Consider the following 26,898-nt stretch of genomic DNA (forward strand, 5'->3'; position numbering starts at 1 on the left):
CAAGGGAACATCACCCAGAGATTACTTTCCCTTCTAGAAGATTAAAGTTACAGACAGTGGGCTCATGGGACGTCTGTAGAAGGCCTTTCCGATCTGGTTTTGTCTACTCATTTTCTTTCCTGTGTTCTGAGGCTTTCAGAGGCTCTGGATCATCTCCTTCCCCCCGCCACTGACTTTTAAAAATAAACGATTTATTCTTCCAGTCTGTCAAGGGATTGTCTCTCTTGTCTCTTAAAGAGGGAAAGTAAAGAAAGTTTGTCAAAAGTCTGAATATCAATGGTTTGGCAAGAATCAGAACATGAGTACATTTTCCAGAGCCTTGAAGGCTCCCCTTCTAGGCTGTGAATTGGCTTTTGGGGAATTGGCCCTATTTGCATATTCTGCTCTATGAGATGTGACACCTAAGTAGGCACCATTTTTTTTTTTTTTTAAACCAGATTCTGCCAAAGGGAAGAGGTTGGAAAGGCAAGCTCATTAGGGTTCAGATAACTGAGAGATTTACTTTCTACACCTCCTGGGATACCTTGAACATGGGGGTGGAGTGGGGGGGGGTGTCTCACCGAAGAGGAGTGAGGGGGCAGTTGGGAGAAGGAGAGCAGGGAAGGAGGAAGATGAGAACAGGGAGGAAAGTGATGGACCAGAGTGGGAGCAGGAGGTCTTTGCTATTGGATAGATGGGGCAGGACATCAGGATCTGACACAGCTGCCCCGGTGCCTGAACTTGACACCCTCCCTCCCCACCCCAGCTAGATATGGTGGCCTTATTTTGGGGAGAGGTGAATAGGCTCCACGAGGTTCTGTCAACTGCCCAGGGCCACGCAGCTGCTCAAGAAGGTGCTGGACAGTAACCTGGGTCTCCTGGTGCAGAAGAGCCTAGAGGAGGAGGAGGAGGGAGGGCAGGTGCAGGGCCTGGCCAGGAGCAGGTGCAGGTGGCAGCCCCTGAGCCCTCTGCTTGGGTGTGGAGGGTGGGCGGTGTCGAGCCGGGTGTGCTGGTGGAGCCTGGGCCACGTGGGAGCCTGTGCAGCATGGACTGGTCACAGTGCAGGCTTCACTCACAAACACAGCACCTCTGTGGAAACCAGAGAACCATCTGGAGAAATGGATCAAATGAGAGCAGTTAGGGCAGGATGGAAATACTTCGGGAGTCTGAAGGTGCGGCCTGGGGAGGGACGATGATGGCAGCTGCACAGCCCCAGGAACACACCAAATGCCCATGAACTTCATACATACAAAGGGTTCAAAGGGTGCTTTTTATATTCTCTGTGTTTTACCACAATAGGAAAAAAAAAATCATTAAAAAAATCAAGGCCTGACTTTTCCACTGGGCAGTGAAGTCTGTCAGTGGGTGGGACTTTCTGGCTCCCTGTTCTGTGAGTGGCCGTGTCGGGGTGCATGGGGGCGCTGTTGCCTGCTCTGGGCTGCCCTCACAGCAGAAGGCATCAAGGCACAGGGGCGGCTCTGGCCACAGAGGGTGTATCAAGTTGATGAGTCAAGAGGTCACGTTTCTTGGGGATGGGAGTGGAATTCTGTGTTCCTTAACTGAGTTTTTTAAAGTTGGGGCTGACGTCCTTCCTCAGTCAGGTTGCTGTCCTAATTTGTTTTAAATGGAATATCCAGACTCCTCGCAAGTAGTATTATGGAAGAGGAGGAGAAGGCGGTCCTTGGGAATGGTGGTTTCAAGTTTTACTTTCTGGTAATTAGAACCACTGTCTCCCAAGCGAGTATCCCGTGTAGTTTCTGTTTTCAGGGGAGCAGCTGGGAGGAGGTAGTTGTGCAAGAAGAGTGTGCCCTTGTGTTTGCTGTTGGGGGTTGGGGAAAAGCCGAGACAGGAAAGCTAAGCCCCTCTGGAAACTCCATGTGAGCTTCAGGTTTGCAAATAAATCTCCTTCTTTGAAAACCTCGGTAGTTTAGGGGAGAAGTGCAGAGCATGCCTTTTAAGATAGATGGTCTGATTTCAAGTTCAAGCTCCATCCCATCCCATGGGGCCCTAGGTAAGTTACTTCAGCTATCTGGGTATCGTTTTTATAATCTCTAAAATTGGGCAAATAGTGCAACCTACTATAGGGGTCGGATGTCAAAATTTAGTAAGAGAATATATCGCAGACCCCCAGGACAATGCCTGGCACATAGTAGATGCTCAGTAAATGGCCCTTACTGTTACTCTTTGTTTAACACTGGCATATAGCGAAGATGAAGTCCCAAGTCTGGTGATCTTAGTGCTTTGGGGGAAGGAGGTGTACCCATATCACCAGGGACACCCTCCAAGAGCCATTAACCAGCTCTGACTAGGCATTGATGGGCTGGGACAGTTAGCATGCTTAGCAACTGTTCATGACCCATCAGTTGGTGAGCCTAGATGCCACTTGTGCCAGGCTCCTAGTCACTGGGCAATCCGTTATCTTTACTGATCCTGGTTTTCTTACCTAAAATGACAGAGTCTTTTGTGATTCCTGCAGGGTGAGGACTCTGTCCTAGCACATCTCCCTGGGGGCTGAATGTCTGCCTGCTCTGCAGAGTGTTCACGCTGTGGGTGCTCACCAGGGCTGAGTTGGTGCTGAGCGCCCACAGAAGGACCTGCACGGTGCTGTGGCATCGAGGTGTATGTGAGAGAGTGTGACCCAAGAGCTGATTATTCCTTCAAAGAGCATGACCTCTAAATATTGAATAATTTTTTTTAAAAGATTTTATTTATTTGAGAGAGAGAGAGAGAGAGAGAGACAGAGATAGTGAGAGACTGCATGAGCAGGGAGGAGAGGGAGAAATTGGCTCTCTGCTGAGCAGGGAGCCCAACACGGTGCTCTATCCCAGGACCCAAGGATCATGACCTGAGCTGAAGGCAGATGCTTAACTGACTGAGCCACCCAGGCGCCCCTATTTAATAAGGTCTAATTGTCCATGTGAGAAGGTTTGAATACATTATCTGTGTAAAAAAATGTGTTACAAATAAAAGCACAGCTTTCTTTATACACTCAGACCCAAGCCCCTCCCAAAGGCAACCTTGCTAATGGTAAGGATCTTTCTAGATCTCTGAGCAGGGCTTTATATACAAATCCGTGGACCTTAAAGATAATTTTTTTTTAAAGATTTCTTTCTTTCTTTATTTGACAGATCACAAATAGGCAGAGAGGCAGGCAGAGAGAGAGGAGGAAGCAGGCTCCCTGCTGAGCAGAGAGCCTGATGTGGGGTTCGATCCCAGGACCCTGGGATCATGACCTGAGCTGAAGGCAGAGGCTTTAACCCACTGAGCCACCCAGGTTCCCCCTTAAAGATAATTTTTGGGCTTCCCCTCCCCAATAAATGCTATCCTACAACATGAATGGCTCTTGAACATGATGGTTTTTGATAGCTTGATAATATATGTTGAACTCTGTCCCCTTTCATGCTTTATTTTCCATAGCATTTCATGGGGTAGTAGTTTATGTAGTTGTTCCTTTATAAATTGATGGGCAGGAAAGTTGTTCCCAATTTTTCAGTCCTACGAAGAATTCTGCAGTGACCATCCTTGTTTGTGTCATTAGGAACAACTGTGCATATTTTTCTAGCTAGGGCATGAGAAGAGGGGATTATTCAACTTTTATAGGTTATATCCGGAATGAAACATAAAATTCCCTGGCTTTATTCCCTCCATAGGAACAAGACAGAGATAGAATCAAGAGTGTATTTAAAGAAAAGTAATGGGCAGGGAGATGGATCAGAAAAGAATATACTTGAAGCTAATTTTAATTTTTTAAAATTTAAATTCAATTAATTAACATAGAGTGTATTATTCATTTCAGAGGTAGAGTTTAGTGATTCATGAGTTGTGTATAACACCCAGTGCTCATCACATCACGTGCCCTCCTTAATGCCCATCACCCAGTTACCTCATCCCCCACCCACCTACCCTCCAGCAACATAGCACCTCACACCAGTCCGAATGGCTAAACTTGGAACTAATTTTTAAATTTATGTGATAATTAAATATTAGTCTATAGTGTTTGACTTACTCAAAATATGTACAGAGATGCATAGGTCCATTTTAAGGTTTGTTTTTTTTTTAAGATTTTATTTATTTGACAGGGAGAGAGAGATCACAAGTAGGCAGAGAGGCAGGCAGAGAGAGAGGGGGAAGTAGGCCCCCTGCTGAGCAGGGAGCCTGACGCGGGTCTCAATCCCAGGACCCTGAGATCATGACCTGAGCCAAAGGCAGAGGCTTATCCCACTGAGCCACCCAGGCGCCCATCCATTTTAAGGTTTTTCACGCATCCTTCTGGATTTAAAAAATTGGGCCCCCAAATTTATGCAGTCATATCACATATACCCACATAAGCTCTAGGTAAATTCAGGAAATACAGGTGAAAAATTAAATCTTAAACAAACACAGTGCTTTTAGAAAACAATTTGGTAACATAAAGTAAAATTCTTTGGAATGTTTATTTACTTAGAATCTAATCTAATAATTTCATTTCTCTTTAACATCATTTGAAATAGTACAGCATTTAGGCAGGGTGTATACCCAATATAAGGAGTATGGATCAGTAAATTAAATAACTTTATTAAAAAGAGTTAATGAAGGGGTGCCTGAGTGGCTCAGCTGGTTAAGCATTTCTCTTTTTAAATTTTATTTTATTTATTAATTTGAGAGAGAGAGAGAGAGTGAATGAGAGAGAGCACAAGCCAGGGGAAGAGACAGAGGGAGAGGGAAAATCAGGGAGGCCAATGTGGGGCTTGATCTCAGAACCCTGGGATCATGACCAGAGCTGAAGGCAGACACTTAACTGACTGAGCCACCCAGGTGCCCCAAGCATCTGACCCTTGATTTCGGCTCAGGTCATGATTTGATCAGTCATGATCAGTCAGGGTCACCAGGATCAGTCTTCACTGGGCTCTGCACTGGGCATGGAGCCTCTTAAGATTGTCTCTCTCTCTCATTGATTCCATTTACTATAGCACCAAGAACCATAAGATACCTGGGAATAAACCTAACCAAAGAGGTAAAGGATCTGTACTCGAGGAACTACAGAACACTCATGAAAGAAATTGAAGAAGACGCAAAAAGATGGAAGACCATTCCATGCTCCTGGATCGGAAGAATAAACATTGTTAAAATGTCTATACTGCCTAGAGCAATCTATACTTTTAATGCCATTCCGATCAAAATTCCACTGGTATTTTTCAAAGAGCTGGAGCAAATATTTCTAAAATTTGTATGGAATCAGAAGAGACCCCGAATCGCTAAGGAAATGTTGAAAAACAAAAATAAAACTGGCGGCATCATGTTACCTGATTTCAAGCTTTACTACAAAGCTGTGATCACCAAGACAGCATGGTACTGGCATAAAACAGACACATAGACCAGTGGAACAGAGTAGAGAGCCCAGATATGGACCCTCAACTCTATGGTCAAATAATCTTTGACAAAGCAGGAAAAAATATACAGTGGAAAAAAGACAGTCTCTTCAATAAATGGTGCTGGGAAAACTGGACAGCTATATGTAGAAGAATGAAACTCGACCATTCTCTTACACCATACACAAAGATAAACTCAAAATGGATAAAAGACCTCAACGTGAGACAGGAATCCATCAGAATCCTAGAGGAGAACATAGGCAGTAACCTCTTCGATATCAGCCACAGCAACTTCTTTCAAGATATGTCTCCAAAGGCAAAGGAAACAAAAGCAAAAATGAACTTTCAGGACTTCATCAAGATCAAAAGCTTCTGCACAGCAAAGGAAACAGTCAACAAAACAAAGAGGCAACCCATGGAATGGGAGAAGATATTTGCAAATGACAGTACAGACAAAAGGTTGATATCCAGGATCTATAAAGAACTCCTCAAACTCAACACACACAAACAGATAATCATATCAAAAAATGGGCAGAAGATATGAACAGACACTTCTCCAGTGAAGACATACAAATGGCTATCAGACACACGAAAAAATGTTCATCATCACTAGCCATCAGGGAGATTCAAATTAAAACCACATTGAGATACCACCTTACACCAGTTAGAATGGCCAAAATTAGCAAGACAGGAAACAACATGTGTTGGAGAGGATGTGGAGAAAGGGGAACCCTCTTACACTGTTGGTGGGAATGCAAGTTGGTGCAGCCTCTTTGGAGAACAGTGTGGAGATTACTTAAGAAATTAAAAATAGACATTGGGGTACAGATGGCCCTTCTTTTCACTACATCTGTATCTTTGGGGTAAATACCCAGTAGTGCAATTGCAGGGTCATAGGGAAGTTCTATTTTTAATTTCTTGAGGAATCTCCACACTGTTCTCCAAAGAGGCTGCACAAACTGTGGAAAGAACCAAGATGCCCATCAACGGACGAATGGATAAGGAAGATGTGGTCCATATACACTATGGAGTATTATGCCTCCATCAGAAAGGATGAATACCCAACTTTTGTAGCAGCATGGACGGGACTGGAAGAGATGATGCTGAGTGAAATAAGTCAAGCAGAGAGAGTCAATTATCATATGGTTTCACTTATTTGTGGAGCATAACAAATAGCATGGAGGACAAGGGGAGTTAGGAGAAGGGAGTTGGGGGAAATTGGAAGGGGAGGTGAACAATGAGAGACTATGGACTCTGAAAAACAATCTGAGGGTTTTGAAGGGGCGGGTTTGGGAGGTTGGGGGAACCAGGTGGTGGGTATTGGAGAGGGCACAGATTGCATGGAGCACTGGGTGTGGTACAAAAACAATACTGTTATGCTGAAAATAAATTTAAAAAATTAAAATAACCTGAGGGTTTTGAAGGGGCAGGGGGTGGGAGGTTGGGGGAGCCAGGTGGTGGGTATTAAAGAGGGCACATATTGCATGGAGCACTGGGTGTGGTGCAAAAACAATGAGTTCTGTTATGCTGAAAAGAAATTAAAAATTAATTAATTAATTAATTAATTTTAAAAAGATTGTCTCTTTTCTCTGTCCCTCCCCCACTCACAGGCAAATGCACATGCATGCCTCTGTGTGTGTGTGGGGGGGGGGGTTGGTGCATGCATGCTTTCTCTCTGAAATAAAATAAAAAAAAATAATAAAGTTAATAGAATAGAATAATGATATTCTTAGATTGTAATTTTCTTAAATGTAAGTTTCACAAGCAAAATTGAAAATTGAAAATAAAGCAAGTTTATAGCCGGGTTAAAAAAAAATCATGCACTGTAAAAGAAAGTTGTCTTCGAGGGTGACTTTTTATTTTCTTTCTGTTTTTCAGTAGCTCCCAGTTTTTAAATGAATTAGTATGTAATAGTTTTATAGCTTGTTGTCAGCCAACAGTTACTATTTGGAGCACTTACTGTGTGCCAGACACTGTATTAGGCACCAGTGCTATAGCAGTAAAAATGAGAGAGGTCCTTGTTTTATGGTGTCGCAGAGGAAAGAAACCATTAGCCACTGATAAGCGGACTTGATAGTGCTGTTCGGAGCATAGGCAGAGCGCTGATATAAGCAATGAGGGAGGGGACAGACAGGGTGGTAAGGGGTGGTCACAGGGTGGTAAGGGAACACATCTGAGGAGGTGATACAGGAACCAGAACGCTGCAGATGAGCTTGCCATGCAGAGTCATGGAACAGCATTCCAGAGAGATGGAACAGCAAATTGTTGAAGGTAGCAGCTAGGAATAACATAGGTTTCTTATCTAATGGAATCCTCATGAAGGCATATTTAAAATTTCTCCTTGCAGCTACTATCCACTTTTCATTTGTCACAGAGTCTGGCTGTAACTGTGCTCTGGGCAGAATTCTGTAATGTCATGCCTTTCACATGTAAATTTAGCCTGGACCATGTTGCTGAAACTTTCAAGCTAGCAAGGACTTGTGCCAGATACCACACCGGAAAGGACAGGCCTTGAAAGTTGGCAGAAACCCATCACTGCTTTAGTATCCATTTGTCATCTGTTCTTTAAAGGTTTTCCAATATTTTTACCTAATATTAACTGTGAATTGATTCTGGGACATGAGCTGACTGAGCCTGACAATGTGTAGGAACACTAGTCGGCATTTTGTGGCTTTAAGACTCACTAACTATGTCTGCGCGTATTCTCACCAATATTATCAGTATGTCTACTTGACAAAAGAAGGAAAACCTTGACATAGCCAGCAAATGGCAGAGCCAAGTTTGAAGCTAGATCCCACCAAATCCCACCCCCAGCTCTCTCTATTCAAGGAAGAGACTGCTTCAGGGCCCCCTGTCTTGATTCAGTAGCAGAAAAACCTGTTTCTGGGTTTGAAAAACTCTCCCAAATGGGCAGACTTTAGGCTGAGTCAGGCCCTGGATGAGGCCGCGTGGACAAGTCATCGGTCACTGAGAAGTAAACAGGAGCCACTCAGAGCTCGTAAATCCCCGTCATATTCCCCAGTAGGGCGGGAGGCAGGAGCTCTCTGGGGTTTTCAGCCAGTGATGATGCCAGGAAAAGAAGAGCCTGGTCCTTAGCTGCCCTTTTCATGCAAGAGCTTGAAGACTGACTCCCAAGTATTCAGAAACCAAGACCTTGAAAGACAGTCCATGAAATGAGCATCAGATGAGAGGGGAGCCGGGTCACCGGTGCCGCTGGGGAAAGAGCAGGTGTGGAGCAGACTGGCTCTGGGTTCACCTTCTCAGTAGGCAGCTGGGGCCATGGCCCAGCCTTCTCACTCTGAGCATCCTCACGGGCAGGCACTAAGATCGGAGGGGACAGTCTTTAGATCACCCTGGATCAAGTTCAGAGGCCCACAGAGCAAGGTGGAAGCTTTGACTTGTTTAATGACCTCCCTCCCATTCCCTTGGGCAACAGTAGCGACCCAAGGCGTGGAGATTAAGTAGCTCAGTGCACCTCACTCAGAATCAGCACCCCCAGGCGGGAGCAGGAAGGGACTTGGCCCCTTATCCCCAGTTACCAGCACATCTGTCATCAGCTGGGTTTGGGGGAGGAGGTTGCGTTATCAGGCCCTTTGCTTTCCTCTCCCAGAGTCTGAGATGCCATAGAGGCCAAGCACATACACATCGGAAAGCAAGTGGTCAGATATTTACAAAAACCTGAGATTCCAGTGACCATGAACAGCACTCATCCCTCCCTAGGGATTCCTGGCATCAGCAAGTCTGTAATGGGCCTACTTGGGAGTCTTGTCTCTACTGCACCTTGGAAAGTGCATGGCATTTGCTGAGAGCTGCTGGCAGTTTCTTACCCAGGGATCTGTGAGGTCCCTCTTTTCTCCCCTTAGTAGGTCTGGAAAAGCGTTGGGAATTGGAATCTGTACTCTGTGGTCTAATGCTCTTCAGTCTCCTTTATGTCCTAGACAGTGGAAAATGATACTTGCCAAACTCTCTGGAGGAATGCAGATTCACCCACAAGAAACTTATCAACTAGATTGAAATGTCACAGAACGGGACAAATTCGGTTTCCATCATGAGGTCCACTTGCATGCAATTGTGTAACATTTATAGAGAAAGAACAGTGGGGCTTTAATGAGGAAATTCATTCATCTTATGTATGAATGGAAATAAAAATGTCTTCAAAATTAATTTTAAAAGTTACTGAACTCCTAGACTCATGGCATTTTCCAACCACACCAAAGGATTTTTGTAGTTGACCTTGAACAACAGTTCCCCAGGGGAAATGCTGTGGGCTGCAGGGGACCTGCAGGCAGCTCTGGCGCCTCCCTGGCCAAGAGGATCCAAGTGTCCACACCCTTGTAGTCTGTTCTTGCTGTCTGTTGTTGGGCTCTGCCATAGTCGGCTAAGATTTGGGGTAAAACAGAGTTATAGGAGGTGTATTTAACGTAGGACTCATGTGCATGGCTGATATGTTAGTGTTACATCAAATCAGCATTTCTTAACTTTTTTGGCAAAAAAAAAAAAAAAAAAATCCCTGTGTCCCCACGCAAGCATCTCAGGAGTTGGGAAGCCCTTTGTAGTCTTCACTTGGGACAACACTTTGTAGTGAAATTATCTCAAGATAGAACTTTACTTCTCTGTAACTGAACCAATAAATTTACCCTTTCATGAAGGCAGCTAGTGACCTAAGGCAGCACAGAAGTTTCTAGTTTTAATTAGGGTCAGTTGAGGACTTAAGCCCTGGCTCTCTAAGGGCCTGTGCCCGTCCTGTCCCCACCCAGCCATGGCTGCTCCCTGGAGCCAGTTTCTGAAATGGGATCCCGTTAACCTAGGTGTCCTGTAGCTCAGTATTACTTCTTAAAATTCACGGTCTTTTTTCCTTCTTATTCTGCAACTTTTATGGGATTTGGTACAGGGATGTAGCAAACAACCCAGCCAGCTGTGTGGATGGGGAGATCAGAAAAGTGAAATGCATTAATTTCAGCAGTTCCCGATCATCCCAAAACAGGTAGTCAAAACTGACTTTCTTAAGAATCAGGACTTCAGAAAGATCATGATGAACTCAGTACCCCTTTCAAAAGGTAGCTTCTGCTTCTCTATTACTCACTTTTAAGTCCTTGAACTTGTTTCTGTTTCAGTCTGCACACTTCCCTTCCTTTATTAAGTGCATGCTGTGTGCTGGGGTCCTGGACACAAAAGTTGGAACCATTGTACTTGAGGGGCTCATGGTCTTTGGAGAAACTTGGGTTTGCCAAGAGGGCACAATGGGATAAACTTAATGGAATCAGGGAATGGTGACAGGGCTCTGTCTGGAGGAGTCAGGGAAGGCTTCACCGAGGAGGTGACTCTTGAACTGAGACTTGGAGAAGCCAAAGAATTCTATCAGTAGGATAAAAATGTGAGGAGTGGGTTGGTGGAGATTTTCCATGCCAAAAAAAAAAAAAACAAAAAAAACCAAAAACAACTACATGTGCAAAGGCATAGCTATGGGAGGGAGCTCAGTCTGGCTAGGGAGCGGAACTTTGATTAGGAAAGCTCAAGTGCAGGTGAATAATAACTAGTAAAAGCTCCATTTATTCACTGTATGCTAGGTGCTGTGTCAAATGTGTTATACATACTACCCGATTTCATCTTCCAAGTAAGTCCACGGTGGAGGCATTCATATCCCCACGCTCCTACCCAGGATACTAACCACCTCCTGTTTGCCTGGGCAGAGTGGTGGGAGGGGAGGAGGGGGAGCAGGGAGAATCAGGTGGAGGGGGCAGCGGTCTGCTCCTGCCCCAGCTCCCTCTCCTGACCCCTGCCTTTCCCCACACCCCATTTTGCCAGTCCTCCCTCCCTCACCTTCCAGCCACAGCCTGTTTGGGACATCCACTTTCCCATCTGTTGGGCTCCTGGCACAGGGAGGTGACTCTTTTGACTTTGGGTGGAGCAAAGAACCAGGCGCCAAGTCAAATACAGTTGTAGGAGTCTCAGGTTGTTTCTCCAGAGAGTCCTCAAAAGAACTGCCCTGTTGTCATTTCCATGGCTTGGGAGGTTTTTGTTTTTTTTTGTTTTTTTTTCTCCCAGTAGCTCTGGGTATCATCCAGCCTTTTGGTGCTGAATCATTCAGGAAACCATTCTGCATGGACTTGGCCCTGCTGACCACTTCCTCACACATCTCTGTCTCTCAGGGGTTTAAAATAATGACAGGGAACAAATGATGGAATGATGGAACAAAGACAAGGGCAAAGAGACCTTGGACAACTTGGGCTGAGGCTTACCCACCCCTGACCACCACCCCCCCCTCCAAGAGTTTCTGAATCATACAGAGAATAAAAGAATCCCTCCTTCTGCCCTTGCCTGGGTCAGAAAACACAGCACAATGTAAACATTCAGAATTGACAAATTGTATGACCATCTGATCCCTGGATCTCCATACCGATAGTGAACATTCCTGAGCAGTGCACCTTTGAAGGTTCTAGAGAACTTATCTTTCCAGGGTCTCCCAGGAAGCATTTTAGAAAAAGTTGGGTAATCATTTTGCAGAGAGCTGTTCTGTTCATTTCTGCCTGGAGGTTTGTAATGGGCAACAGTCCAGTAGATGGCGTGAAAAGGATCCTTGACAGGGATTGCTGAGAGCTCGGACTAGTAATCATAAATCGGTGATCTGAGAGTGGTGTGAGAAGGGCGAGGTATGAGCAGTGGGGAGCTTGGGGGAGGGGGAAGGACTTGGGTACCAGGTGTTTTTCCTATCCCTTGGCTCTCCATTCTTCAGTTGCAGGCAGTTTCCCCTCCAAACCCACGCAGTTGTCAGCTGTTGTCTTTGCATCTCCATTTGTCCAGGGCCCCTCTGGAGATTAAGGCTTGGGAGATTTTCCTGCAAAGGGCCAGATAATAAATATTTGAGGCTTTTTGGACCATGCAGGGTATGTCGCAATGACTCAGCTCTGCTACTGTGGCACAGAAGTAGCCACAGACAATATGTAAACAAATAAATGTGGCTGTGTTCCAATAAAACTTTATTCATAAAAGTAGGCAGGGGGCCTGATTTGGTCCACCGACCGTAGTTTGCTGCCCCCTGGTTGAGATTTTAATCCTCTCCTTTTTTTCATTCTCTTATTTGAATCCTAAGAACAGGAACAAAGTGTTAAAAAGGAAAGCTGTCGGTCTATGTTGTTTCTTTTGGACTTGCCTTCCCTCATTTTTAACATTTCAGAAAGTACACTTTGTCTTGTCTTTATAGGTGGTTATTTTAAATTGAAAGCAGCTGTGTAAGGCAAGAATCCTCTCTTAAGTATTTGCTATGTCTGCTGCCACGAAATAGTAATTTTTAATGCACTTTTTGTTTAGTTACATACAGAGTTTATTGGTATATCACAGAATAATTTGGGAAAATGTTATACCATACATTGCCAGGCATGGTATAATAAGTGCTTCTTGTTGGAATGAGTGCATTTACAGGAGCTGAAACTGTTTAGAAATTTAAAAATCATTTAGAAGGGACTTGATGGTATATGGATTCTCTGTGGTGATTCTGTGTGGTCAATCTAGATGGTAACAAGCACGCATTCCTTTATCTTTCATATTCTTGTGAAACATTCTTCTAGCATCTGAGAGCCCTGGGAACAGAACAGAAGTGGAGAACACATAGAAAGGTTTGAGGTAGAGGCACAGGTGAGAAACTGTCCAGATTTGTCCTGTTGTGGGAGATAGGCGGCCACCCCAAAGACACTAAGAGCACTCAGCCTCACAGACGCAGGGAGGCCCATTTTGGCGTCCTTCCCTGTCAGCCTGTGGTCCTAGGGATAGAGGAGGATTAGCAACTAGTGAGCAGTCTTGTAGTTCATGGTAGCTGGGCACAACCACCCGACTACCCCTCCCCAGCTCCCACTGAAATGCTCAATGGCAGTGTGCAGAAGAATGTCCCAAAACTATTTATGACAAAATGCCAAAGGGAAACAATTAGAACTGATGGTGTGATCCCAGTGGCTTGTTCTAAGTCTAACGTGGAGTGATCCCAACTCTGTTTAAGTATTGACCTGAACCCACAGACACAGTCCTAGGATGAAATACATTAAAATGTTAACAGTGGCTATCTCGGTACAATAGAATGACCAACGATTTTCTCTTTTTTGGTCCCATAGTTTAAAAAAGTTTTTTTGTGATAAACAAGCATTGCTTTTATGGTTCCAAAGGTGTTATTTTGAAAAGATGAAGAAGAGGTATCTTTAGCCCACCTTTGGTCTCACTGAGAATAAGAGTATAGGCTCCCCATCTACCCTGAAGCAGGCTCCCCATTGGTAATGTAAAGTTTCCCTGAGAAAGACATCCCTGCCATAGGCTAATGCTGGGCCACTCAGAACTCTGCTGGGCGAGGTCTTTCCCCTCCTGAGCCAGTCAGTGCTGGTGATTAAAAGTCTGTTGTTTTGGGGTCCTAATAGTATAGTTTGTTTCTCTTTTGTTCTTCTTCAAAGAAGATACGGCAATACCTAATTCAATTTGACTCGTTCTTTCCCCACCTCAGCTTACCAAAAGCTACCACAAAGCTAAATGAGCAAATGACATCTTTTCATATATGTTTTAAAAGCAGATTTATAAAGAAATTAATTTCACTTGGAAAGCATCCCATTTCTTCTTAAAGAACACATGTATTTGAAAGCATAGCTCTTGTGTAGAAATTCTTGCTGCCTTAAGAGGTGATGGGCAGGATTCAGGTGGCTTCCTTGAGAAGCTGTTGATAATGGCCTCCTCACTTTATAGGGTTAGCCTTATTCTTAGGGTGAAGAGTCTCTCCACTTGCAAGCATAGCCCACTTTCCACACAGAGAAAGACCTTCTGCCTGGGAATGGGTCCTGGGTCATAGTTTGGGTTGGTGACATTGGGCAAGTTACCAAGATTCCTTCTGTGTCTTTCTGCTACGACTCAAACCCTATCTAGCTCAAAGAGTGGCTTCGGGGATCAGGAATGACATATTCACTAAGGAACTCCAGTCCCCCAGTCCATCCCATCTTAACTACCCCTGCCACGTACTTCCAAGTGATCCTTCATTCCATCTTGGTTTCTTCAGGCCATTGTCAAAGTAGTCTTCCTCTTAGAAAGTGGTCTAACTCCTTAGAGTAGGGAACACCTGGCCCCTTGGAGAATGTTGATGTCTTAGCAGTGATCATTACAGTGCTACCAAGAGGACAGATCTCATTGCATCCCACTATGTCTGCTTTTATTGACTGTTTTAAAATGCAGTTTTTGAAGAATGTCATAAAATAGAACTTAACCTTCTCTTCAATATTATGTTCCAACACAGTATTGGATTCTGTCCTTCTAAAGTTTGAACAAACATGTTAAAACCCAGTACTCTTGTTGTAATAGAATTTGCTTGGACGCTTTGATCCTGTTCTTGGTTGAAGAATCTGCTGTACCTTCTAGAAAGAGCATGACTTAATGAAAGAGTGGGTATAAAGTGCTTAGCCTAGTATTGGGGGCGCCTGGGTGGCTCGGTGGGTTAAAGCTTAGCCTAGTATGTGGACATAGGAAAGCCTCAGTAAGTTATACAGATAATGTCTGGTCATATACAACATAAAAAGTCCTCTGATGTCACCTATGCCCACTTTCCTTTCTCTTCAGAGGGGCTCATTTTGGCCAGAAGAGGGCACTGTTGAATGTGTGGTCTCCCCCTTGCTAAGGGTGGCAGCTCCAGGGGACCAAAGCCTTCTATTAAATGACAGATGTTTTGGGAATGCTTAACTGGGTTCAGATTTTTCAGGGTATGATTCAAATGGCCAGCATGATGAGTCTACAAGGGCAAAGGTAAAGCAGGCCTTGAGGAGTCTGTCATGTGACAAGGGCAGTGAGTATTTTGCTAGTGCTGTGTGATACTTGGTGTGTGCTGTGCAGACGTGATGTATGGTTGGAGGCTCTGTGGAAAGTAGCAAGGAGATGGTCTTGGGAATGATTATAGGACTTCAGACACAACTGGGCAAGCCTAGCCCTCCAGGAGGAAGGAGGAACACGGCAGAGGCCCAGAGATGAGAAAAAAGCAAGACAACCAGGAGCCAGGTTGTTTTGAGCATAAAGTGTGTGAACAGAAGAATGAAAAGTAAGATGGGAGATGTTGGCTGAGTCCAATCACAAAGGTTAAGGATTTTAAGGATTGACCTTGATATCAGAGTAATGGCTAACATCTAGTGAGCATCTACACTGGACCAGGAGGTCTTCATCTGTCAGAAATGCCATAATGAAATTCCACAGATTGGGTGACTTAGAGGCAACAGAAATGTATCTTTCTTCTTTTGGAGGCTGAAAGTCTGAGATCAAGGTGACAGCCCCATTGGGTGGGGAGCCTCTTCTGGGTCACAGATTGCTAGTCAGAACCTCACGGGATAAGAGGGGTAAGGGAGTCCTCAGGCCACTTTTATAAGGGTATCACTCCCATCGATGAGGGTTCTGCTGCCAAGACCTAATCATCCCCAAGGGCCCCACCTCACAGTACTATCATATTAGGCATTAGGATTTCAGTATTGGAATTTTGGAGGGGATACAAACATTCAAACCATAGCATAGGGTGTGGTTCTAAGCACTTTACAAGTAAAATTCATTAAATCTTTGAAACAACCCTGTGAGCCACCACTACCCCCGCCCCCTGAGATAAGTAGGGCAGGTTGGGTGTCTGGTTTTTTTTTTTTTTTAAGATTTTATTTATTTATTTGACAGAGAGGGATCACAAGTAGACGGGGGGGGTGGGAAGGGCGGGGGGAAGCAGGCTCCCTGCTGAGCAGAGAGCCCGATGTGGGGCTCGATCCCGGACCCTGAGATCATGACGTGGGCCAAAAGCAGAGGCTTAACCAACTGAGCTGCCTAGATGCCCCTGTTTGGGTTTTTTTGGAGATTTTTTTAGGTTGAGGTTTTTTAGGTTGCTTCTGGAGAAGGGGTGGGAAGGAGAGGAAATAGCAGGATTGGGCAGAGGAAGCTGGACTGCAGTGCAGTCTAGCAAAGGCCATAAACTACCCCATGGGGAGCTCCAAGGCTGAGTTCCCTTCAGTCATATTCTAAGTTTGGATGCGGGTCCTGCTCTTCATTCCCTTGTGTGTCAGCCAGTCACTGGATGTGGGTGCCCAGGAATGAGATGCGGCGACCTCTGGTGAGGTGGCTGTCTGAGGGCAGGGGCAGTTTCTGGAGAGACTCAGTGGAGGGCTGTAGGGCCAGCAGGATCTGGCTGGTATAGCACAGATCCTACCACCCTGAGTTTAAGAAGCTTGCTCAAGGTCACACCACTCATCAGTGGAAGAGAAGGAACCTGAAACTAAAGTAGTCTGGCCTCAGAGGCTGGCCATTTCACCATTGCACTATACTGCAGTGTATACAGTGGGGCTCAATGGAGATTTTGAAGTAGGAGTAAACTGCAGCTCAAGCCTTACTTGGGCGGCATAAGTCTTAATTGGCGACATGAAGAGTAAGTAGGGGAAGAGTGATTTGAAGGTTTTGTGTTTTTTGTTTTGTTTGGTTTTCTTTTTACAATAAAGGGAATACTCACATAAAAGAGAAAATTCTGAAAGTATGAAAGAATACACAGTGAAAATCTCCTCCTCACCCCGTCCCCTTGATCCCTGGATACAGCCATCCGTAGCAGTTTCTTCTGTCTGCTTCCAGACACAGTGAATGTATACTTGGGTATAGACAGATATGGATACCTTATTATATTTTTATACTCTTGTATCACAAGATTCACACTGCTCCAGGCCTTGATTTTATAATAAGAACATAACCTTGATATTGCTACAGTACCAATTATATACAGCTGTCTTTTTCTTTCAGATGGAAGAGGTGTTTCCGTTGTATGGATTTACTATAACTTACTGAACCATCCCTCTTGATGGGGAGTTTTGGATTGCTCTCAATTTTCTTCCCGCCGCCCAGCTTTATTGAGATAGAATTGGAATCTAACATTATATAAGTTCAAGGTGTACAGAGAGTTGATTTGACTGCTTTATATGTTGCAAAATGATTACCACCTGGGCATTAGATAACACTTCCATCATGTCACATAATAACCCCTTCTCTTTTGCAGCGAGATCATTTAAAATCTACCCTCTTAGCAACTTTCAAGTATATAATACAGTATCATTAACTAAAATTACCATCTTTACATTAGATTCCTATAACTTATTATCTAATAACTGGAAGCTTGTAACTTTTGACAACACCTCCCCATTTCCCCAACCTCCCAGCCCCTGATAACTACTGCTCTGTTTCTCAGAATATGTTTTAGCTTTTTTATATTCTACATATAAGTTATATCATACAGGACTCGTCTTTCTCTGACTTATTTCACTTAGCATAATGCCTTCAAGGTCCATCTGTATTGTCACAGATTGCTAGATTTCCTTTCTCACAGTGGGAATAATAATCCATTGTGTATGTATACCATATCTTATTTATCCATTCATCCTTCGTTTTCATATCCTGACTATTTTGACTGATGGTGCAGTAAACACGGGAGTGAAGATACCTCTTTAAGATTGTTTTTATTTCTTATCTATATATACACAGAAGGGGAATTGCTGGGTCCTATGGTACTTCTATTTTTAATTTTTTGAGTAATCTCTATACTGTTTTCCATGGTGGTTGTAGCAATTTATATTCCCACCAGAAGTACGCAAGTGTTCCCTTCTCTCCACACCCTCACCAACATCTGTTATCTTTTGTCTTTTTGATAGTGACCATTCTAACAGATTTGAGGGGATATCTCCTTGTCATTTTGATTTGCATTTCCCTGATGAATAGTGATGTTGAGCACCTTTTCGTGTACCTGTTAGCCATCTTCTTTGGAAAAATATCTATTCAGATCCTCTGTCCATTTTTTAATCAAATGGTTTTTTGCTATTGAGTTATAGGAGTTCTTTATATATTTTGGTTATTAACCCCTTATTAGATAAATAATTTCCAAATATTTTCTCCTATTCTATAGGTTGGCTTTTTTTTTTATTTTATGAAAGTTCTAATTGAAGTAAAGTTGATATATATTTCCTGCATACAGCATAGTGTTTCAATTATTATATACATTATGAAATACCGTGATAAGAATATTACGATATTATTGACTGTATTTCCTATCCTCTACTTTTAATCCCTGTGACTGACTTATTTTATAATTGGAAGTTTGTACCTCTTAACCCCCCACCCATTTTGCCCATCCCTCTACTTCCTCCACTTTGGCAACCACCAGTTCTCTGTATTTATTCAAATTCTCTGCCCATTTTTAATTTGGATTATTTGCTTTTTTGGTATGGGTTGTAACAAGTTCTTGATATATTTTGGATATTAATCCCTTATCAGATAACATCATTTGCAAACATTTTCATCCATTTGGTAGATCACCTTTTTATCTTGTTCATGGTTTCCTTCACTGAGCAAAAGCTTTTTAGTTTGTTGTAATCACAATTTGTTTCTGCTTTTGTTTCCCTTGGCTGAGAAGACAGGTCCAGAAAAATAACTGCCAAGCTCCAATAGATTACTGCCTTTGCATTTTTTTAGGAGTTTTAAGGTTTCCAGTCTCATATTTAGGTCTGTAATTCATTTAGAGTTTTTCTTATGCACATAGTTGTCCAGTTTTCCCAGCACCATTAACTAAAGAGACTGTTTTTCTGCAGTTGTATATTCTTGTTTCTTTTGTCATAAACCCACACATATATGGTCAATTAAGTTATTTCTATGCTCTCAACTCTGTTCTATTGATCAATTTTTGTGCCAGTACCAAATTTTTTGTGCCTATTTTTGTGTCAATTTTTGTGCCAGTACCATACTGTTTTGATTACTATAGCTTTGTAGTATATCTGGAAATCTAATATTGTGAAACCCCCAGGTTTGTTTTTTCTTAAGGTTGCTTTGCCTATTTGGGGTCTTCTCTCCATACAAATTTTAGGATTTTTTTGGTTCCAGTTCTGTGAAAACACAACTTGTATTCTTAAAAAAAGATTTATTTATTTGAGGTGGGGGGCAAAGGGAGAGGAAGAGAAAATCTCAAGCAAATTCTGTGCTGAGTGCAGATCCTGACTCAGGGCTCAGTCCCCTGACCCTGAGATCATGACCTGAGCAGAAATCAAGAGTTGGATGCCTAACCGATGGAGCCACCCAGGAACCCCAACACTATTTGTATTTTGATAAGGATTGCCATTGAACCTGTAGATTACTTTGGGTAGTATGGGCATTTTAATAATACTCTTCCAGTCCATGAGGTATAGTATATCTATTTATTTGTGTCACTTTTGATTTCATTTATCACTGTCATAGTTTTCAGAATAAAGGGTCCTTCTACCTACTTGGTTAAATTTATTTCTAAGTATTTTATTTTCTTTGATGCAGCTGTAAATGTGATTGTTTTATTTCCCGTTCTGCTATTGCATTATTAGTGTACCAGAACACAACAGATTTCCTGTATTGATTTTGTATCCTGCAACTTTATGGATTTATAAGATCTAATCATTTTTTGGTAGAATTTTAAGGTTTTCTATTTATAGTATCATGTCCTCTGCAAACAGAGATAAACAATTCTTCCTTACCAATTTGGATACCTTTTGCTTTTCTTGTCTGACTGTAATGGTGAGGACTTCCAGTACAATGTTGAACTAAAGTTCCAGTACTATGTTGAGTGGACATCCTTTCCTTGTTTGTGATCTCAGGGAAAAGCTTTAAGCTTTCACCATTCAGTTTGATGTTAGCTGTGTGTTTGTCATATATAGCCTCTATTCTGTTGAGGTATGTGTTTTCTATACCTATTTTATTAAGGGTTTTCATTATGAAGAGATAGTGAATTTTGTCCAAATCTTTTTCTGCATGTATTGAAATGATCATATGCTTTTTATCCTGCATTTTGTTAATGTGGTCTATCACTTTGATTGATTGGGATTTATTGACCCATCCTTACTTCCTGGGAATAAATCTCACTTGATTATTTTGAATGAACCTTTTAATATATTATTGAATGTGGTTTGCTAATATTTTGTTGAGGATTTTTACATCTATGTTCATTAGGGATATTGGTCTAATTATGTTTTTTTGGAGTGTCTTTGTCTTGTTTTGGTATCAGGGTAATGCTGGCCTTACAGATTATATCAGGGTAATGCTGGCCTTGTGGAATGCTGGACTTGTGGAACAGCTTTTCTGTTCTGGACTTTTTGGAACAGTTTGAGAAAGATAGGTATTAACTATCCTTTAAATGTTGATAGAATTCACATGTTAAGCCTTCTGGTCTGGAATTTTTTGATTACCCATTGAATTTTGTTATTAGTAATTAGTCTTTTCAGATTTTCTGAGATCATATGTAACAGGCAAAAACATTTAAATTTTCTTATTGCCTTTGTACAAGAATCAGTGCATATCTAAATAAAACTGAATTTATTAGACAAACATTTTTGCATATGCGGTCTTCTCTTTCTCTTTCTATGTTTTTATCTTTTGTTTGACTTTCAGCAGTTCTGCCTGGATAGCTTTATCTTCCAGTGCTATCTCCTGAGCTTTCTTAAGATCAGCCAGTGCTTGATCATAGTCTTTTAATCCTTGCCATCCTTGAGCTCTACGGTACAGTGCTTTGGTATTGAATGGGTCTATTTCAAGTGCCTCCAAACAAATGTCGATGGCTCCCTGCCAATTTGACATGTTCAGTTTACAAGCACCAATATTCAGCATGCCGCTTAAAGCTATAGGTTACCGCTTTGATCTATCCACTGGCTCAATAACAGTCTTTGAATCCTCCACATATCTTAAAACTTTTGTGTATTTTTTAAAAGATTTTACTTATTTATTTGACAGAGATTACAAGTAGGCAGAGAGGCAGGCAGAGGGGGTGGGGGAAGCAGGCTCCCTGCTGAGCAGAGAGCCTGATGCAGGGCTCAATCCCAGGACCCTGGGATCATGACCTGAGCCAAAGGCAGAGGCTTTAACCCACTGATCCACCCAGGCGCCCCAAAGATTTTATTTATTTATTTGACAGAGAGAGAGATAACAAGCAGGCGAGAGATAGTTGGCGGGGCTGGAATTTTGTATTTTTTTTAATAACCATCTCCCAGTTCTGAGATTTGAAAAAAGTATTCCCAATATTTTTTGTCTTCTGTTATTTACTTTTGCAGGTTTTTCACCTTTCACTTCTACATTTTCTAGTATCCTTGCCACACCCATTCCTTTAATCACATGGCCAAATACCATATATTTCCTATCCAAGTGAGGAGTCAGGATGGTTGTGATGAAGAACTGAGAACCACTTATATTGTAGCTTGCATCTGCCATGTTTGAAAAACCTTCCAAATCATGCTAATAGAAATTTTCATCTTCAAATTTAGCACCATAAATACTTTCTCCATCTGTCTCAATTTGATTTGAGAAGTCTCTACCCTGAATCATAAATTTCTTAATAATCTGATGTTAAGGGCATCCTAGGAAATGGAGTTTTCCTGGTGGTGGGTCCAATGCCTTTTTCTCTTGTATGCAATGTGTGAAAATTTTCTGCAGTTTTGGGTAAATATCTGCAAACAATTCTGAGACAATTCAACCAACTTATTCACCTCTAGTGTCCATGTCAAGGAAGGCTCTGGGGTTACTGGGGTTGGAGGGCATAGTTTGGGGGGATGAGAGTGACATTTTGAATTGCAGATGCACTTGGGAGTGAACTTAGAGAACCTCGTGCACAACCAGCAGCTCTTTTCTCATCCTTTACTTTCAGTCTGTGTCTTTAGGTGTAAGGTGAGTTTCACATAAGCAGCATGCAGATGGGTCTTGTTTTTTTAATCCTTTTGGTCTGTATGTCTTGAGTCCATTTATATTTAAAGTAATTATTGATAAGTATATACTGGTTGCCATTTTATTCATTGTTATCTGGTTGTTTTGTAAATCTGTTTTTCTTTTTTGCTCTCCTGCCTTGTGGGTTGATGGTTTCCTTTACAGTTATGGTTGGCTCCCATGTTTCCTTTCTATTATGTATTTCCTTATTTATTTATTTTTGTATCTGTTACAGGTTTTTGGTTACCCTCTGGTTTATGTATAATGTCTTATGTATATAGCAGTCTATGTTTAGTGGCTGGTCACTTAAGTTTGAACCCATTCTAAAAGAACCCAATTTTTATTGCTGTCTCCACATTTTATGTATATGTCACACTTTACATATTTTTGAGTATCTCCTGACTAAATTTTGTAGATGTAATTTTACTAGTTTTGTGTGTTCACCTCTATACTGCCTTTATAAGTAATAAATCTATTACTTTTTCTATGTGTTTGCTTTTACCTTTCAATTTTTTTTTCCTTTTGTAACTTTCTTCTAGTTATGGCCTTTTCTTCTCCAATTAAATAAACTTGTCAGAGTATTCTTTGCTGTAGGTATTTTGCTTTCAGCACTTTGAAAATGTTGTGCCACTCTCTTCTGGACTGCAAAGTTTCTGCTGATAAATCACATGATAGCCTCAGGGAGTTTCCCTTATATGTAACTATTTTTCTTTTATTGCTTTTAAGTTTTTGTCTTTACATTTAATCTTAGTTATTTGAATTATTATGTGTTTTGGTGTGGACCTCACTGAATTCATCTTATTAGGGGTGGTCTGTGTTTCCTGGACCTGGATTTCTGTTTCCTCCCCCAGATTAGGGAAGTTGGTAGCTATTAGTTCTTCAGATAGGTTTTCTGCTCCTTTGTCTCACTCTTCTCCTCCTGGGACCCCTAGAACGGGAATGTTATTATGCTTGATGAGGTCACAGAGGTCTCTTTAACCTACCCGTTTTTAATATTCTCTTAAGCTTTTATTTTGTTAGTTTCAGGTGTACATAGAGTGCTTTACCAATTGCATACATCACCAGCTCCTTCCCAACAAGTACACTTCTTAATCCACATCACCTGTTTAACACATTTCCTTCCCACCCCCCACCTCCCTTCTGGTAACCATCAGTTTGTTCTCTAGTTAAGAATGTATTAGTTTGAATCTTTTTCTTCCCTTTGCTCATTTCTTAAATTCCGCATCAGTGAAATCATATGGTATTTGTTCTTCCCTGAATGATTTCTTTCACTTAGCATAATATTCTCTAGCTCTGTGTTGTTGTAAATGGCAAGATTTCATTCCTTTTGGTGGCTGAATAATATTCAATATTACTCATACATAGATGTATGTATATATTGATCTCACATCCTCTTGATCCATTCAGCAATTGATGGACACTTAGGCTGCTTCCATATCTCAGCTATTATAAATAATGTTGCTATAAACATAGGGGTACAGGTATCCTTTTGAATTAGTGTTCTGGTATGCTTTCAGTATGAGTAGTATGATTGCTGAATCATAAGGTAGTTCTATTTTTAACATTTTGAGGAACCTTCATACTGTTTTCCATAGTAGCGACACCACCAGTTTTCATTCTCACCAACAGTGAAAGAGGGTTCCTTTTTCTCCACATCCTTGCCAACACCTGCTGTTTCTTGTGTTGTTGACTTTAGCCATTCTGACAGCTGTGGGGTGATATCATGGTTTTGATTTGTATTTCCCTGATGATGAGTGATGTTGAGCATTTTTTCATTTGTCTGTTGGCCATCTGGATGTCATTTTTGGAGAAATGTCTGTTCATGTCTCCTGCCCATTTTTAAACTGGACTGTTTTTGAGGTGTTAGATTTTTGTCAGTTTTTTTTTAATATATTTTGGATACTAACCATTTACTGGATATGTCATTTGCAAATATCTTCTCCCATTCCATAGGTTTCCTTTTAGTTTTGTTTTTTCTTTTTTGTGCAGAAGCTTCTTATTTTGATGTAGTCCAAAAAGTTTATTTTTGCTTTTGTTTCTCTTGCCCCAAGAGACCTATCCAGAAAAAAGTTGCTATGGCCAATATCAGAGAAGTTACTGCCTGTGTCTCTCCTAGGATTTTTATGGTTTCAGGTCTTGAATTTGGATCTTTAATCCATTTTTAATTTCTTTTTGAGTATGGTGTAAGACACTGGTCAGGTTCATTCTTTTGCATGTTGTTGTCTAGTTGTCCCAATACCATTTATTGAAGAGACAGTATTTTTCCCATGGATATTCTTTCCTGCTTTCTCAAAGATTGGCCATGTAATACTGGGTTTATTTCTGGGACTTCTCTTCTTTTCCATTGATCTATGTGTCTTTTTTTGTGTGTGCCAGTGTCATACTGTTTTGATTACTACAGCTTTGTAACAGAACTGGAAGTCTGGAATTGTGCTATCTCCAGCCTTGCTTTTCTTTTTCAAGGTTGCTTTGGCTATTTGGGGAGACTTTTGTGATTCCACACACATTTTGGGGTTTTTTGTTCCAACTCTGTGAAAAATGCTGTTGGCATTTTGATAGGGATTGCATTATATGTGTAGATTGCTTTGGGCAGTGTAGACATTTTAACAATATTTTTCTTCCAGTCCATGAGCATGGAATGTCTTTCCATTTCTTTGTGTCATCTTCAATTTCTTTCATCAGTATTTTAGTTTTTAGAATACAGGTCTTTTACCTATTTGGGGTTAGGTTTATTCGTAGGTATCTTAGTGTTTCTGGTATGCTTGAAAATGGCATGGTTGTTTGATTTCTATTTCTGCTGCTTTGTTATTGGTGTATAGAAATGCAACAGATTTCTGTACATTGATTTTGTACCCAGTGACTTCAATGAATTTGTGTCAGTTCATCTGTTTTTTGGTGGAGTCTTGGGTTTTCTAAATATCATGTCATTGGCAAATAGTTAAAGTTTTATTAATTCTTTGTTGATTTGGATGTCTCTTATTCCTTTTTGTTGTCTGATTGCTGTGGCCAGAATTTCCAGTACTATGCTGAATAAAAGTGGTGAAAGTGGATATTCCTCTATTGTTCCTAACCTTAGGGTAGGTCAGTTTTTCCCAATTGAGGATGGTGTTGGCTGTGACTTGTTCGTATCGGGCCTTTATAATCTTGAGGTACGTTCTCTCTAAACCTACTTTGTTAAGGGTTTTTACCATGAATGGGTGTTGTACTTTGCCAAATGCTTTTCCACATCTATTGAAATGATCATATGGTTCTTATCCTTTCTCTTACTGATGTGATCTATCACATTGACTTGCAAATATTCAGCCATACTTGCAGCCCAGGAATGAATCCCATTTGATTGTGGCAAATGAATTTTTTTAATGTATTGTGTTTGGTTTGCTAGTATTTTGTTGAGGATTTTTTAAACATTTATTTATATGAGATGGGAGCAGGGGCAGAGGGAAAGAGAATCTCAAGCAGACTGCTGAGCATGGAGCCAAACACAGGGCTTGATCTCATGACCCTGAGAACTTGACTTAAGCTGAAACCAAGAGTTGGACACTTAACTGACTGAGCCACCCAGGTGCCCCTTTTGAGGATTTTTGCATTTATATTCATCAGAAATACTGGCCTATAGTTATCCTTTTGAGTGGTGACTTTATCTGGTTTTGGTATCAGGGTAATGCTGGCCTCATAGAATGAATTTGGAAGTTTCCCTTCCTTTTCTGTTTTGTGGAATAGTTTGAGAAGGATGGGTATTAATTCTTCTTTAAATGTATGGAATTTGCTTTTGAAGCTGTCTGGTCCTAGAGTTTTGTTTGCGAGTTTTTTCATTCCTGATTGAATTTCTTTGCTGGTTATCAGTCTTTTTAAACTTTCTATTTCTTCCTAATTCGGTTTTGATAGTTTGTGTTTCTAGAAATTCATCAATTTCTTCCAGGTTGTCCAACTTGTTGGCATATGGTGTTTTTTTTTTTTAATAATATCCTCTTATAAGTGTATTTCTGTGGTATTGGTTATTACTACTCTTCTCATTTGTGATTTTATTGAGTCCTTTCTCTTTTTTTTTCCTGGTAAGTCTGCCTAGAAGTTTTTCAATTTTATTGATCTGTTCTATTGTTTTGTTAGTTTCTGTATAACTTATTTCTACTCTAATCTTTATTATTTTCTCTTTTCTGTTCAGTTTAGTTGTTCTTTTCCTAGCTCCATTAGGTGTATGGTTAGGTTGTTTGAGATTTTTCTTGCTTCTTGAGGTAGGCTTCTATTGCTATAAACTTCCCTCTTTGTACCACTTTCACTGCATCCCAAAGGTTTTGAACTATTTTTAAAAATTTTCATTTGTTTCCATGTACTTTATTTCTTCTGTTATTTCCCACTTCACCCATTGATTGTTTAATAGCATTTATTTGTGGTCTTTACAGATTTTCTTTTGTGGTTGAATTCTAGTTTCATAGCATTGTGGTCAGAAAAGACGGCTTATATAACTTCAGTCTTCCTGAATTTGTTGAGGGTTGTTTTGTGGGCTAATATGTGATCTATTCTGGAGAATGTTCCCTGTGTACTTGAAAAGCCATTGTTTTCTTATTGATCTTCTGTTGAGATGATCTGTCTATTGATTTAAGTGGGGTGTTAATGTCCCCTACTATTATTGTGTTATCAACTTGCTCCTTTGTTAGTAACTGTTTTTATAAATTTGAGTCCTCCCATGTTGGTGCATAAATATTTATAATTCTTATTATTATCTAATGTCCTTCTTTGTTTCTTGTTACAGTCACTGTTTTTTTTAATCATTTTTTAATTTATTTTCAGCATAACAGTATTCATTGTTTTTGTACCACACCCAGTGCTCCATGCAATCTGTGCCCTCTCT

At 41.3% G+C, this 26,898-nt stretch overlaps 1 protein-coding gene and 1 pseudogene across 1 annotated transcript in view; one reads left to right on the top strand and one right to left on the bottom strand.

The window, feature by feature from the left end:
- The window catches only part of LOC111155545 (coiled-coil domain containing 3), a 115,384-nt gene that overhangs the window by 68,697 nt on the left and 19,789 nt on the right, over positions 1-26,898 (top strand). The window lies entirely within an intron of this gene.
- Positions 20,676-21,911, bottom strand: LOC111155508 (annotated as a pseudogene).

This window comes from Enhydra lutris, unplaced genomic scaffold (assembly GCF_002288905.1).
Source record: "Enhydra lutris kenyoni isolate GAN:26980312 unplaced genomic scaffold, ASM228890v2 scaffoldscaffold42, whole genome shotgun sequence".
NCBI classification, from domain to species: Eukaryota; Metazoa; Chordata; class Mammalia; order Carnivora; family Mustelidae; genus Enhydra; species Enhydra lutris.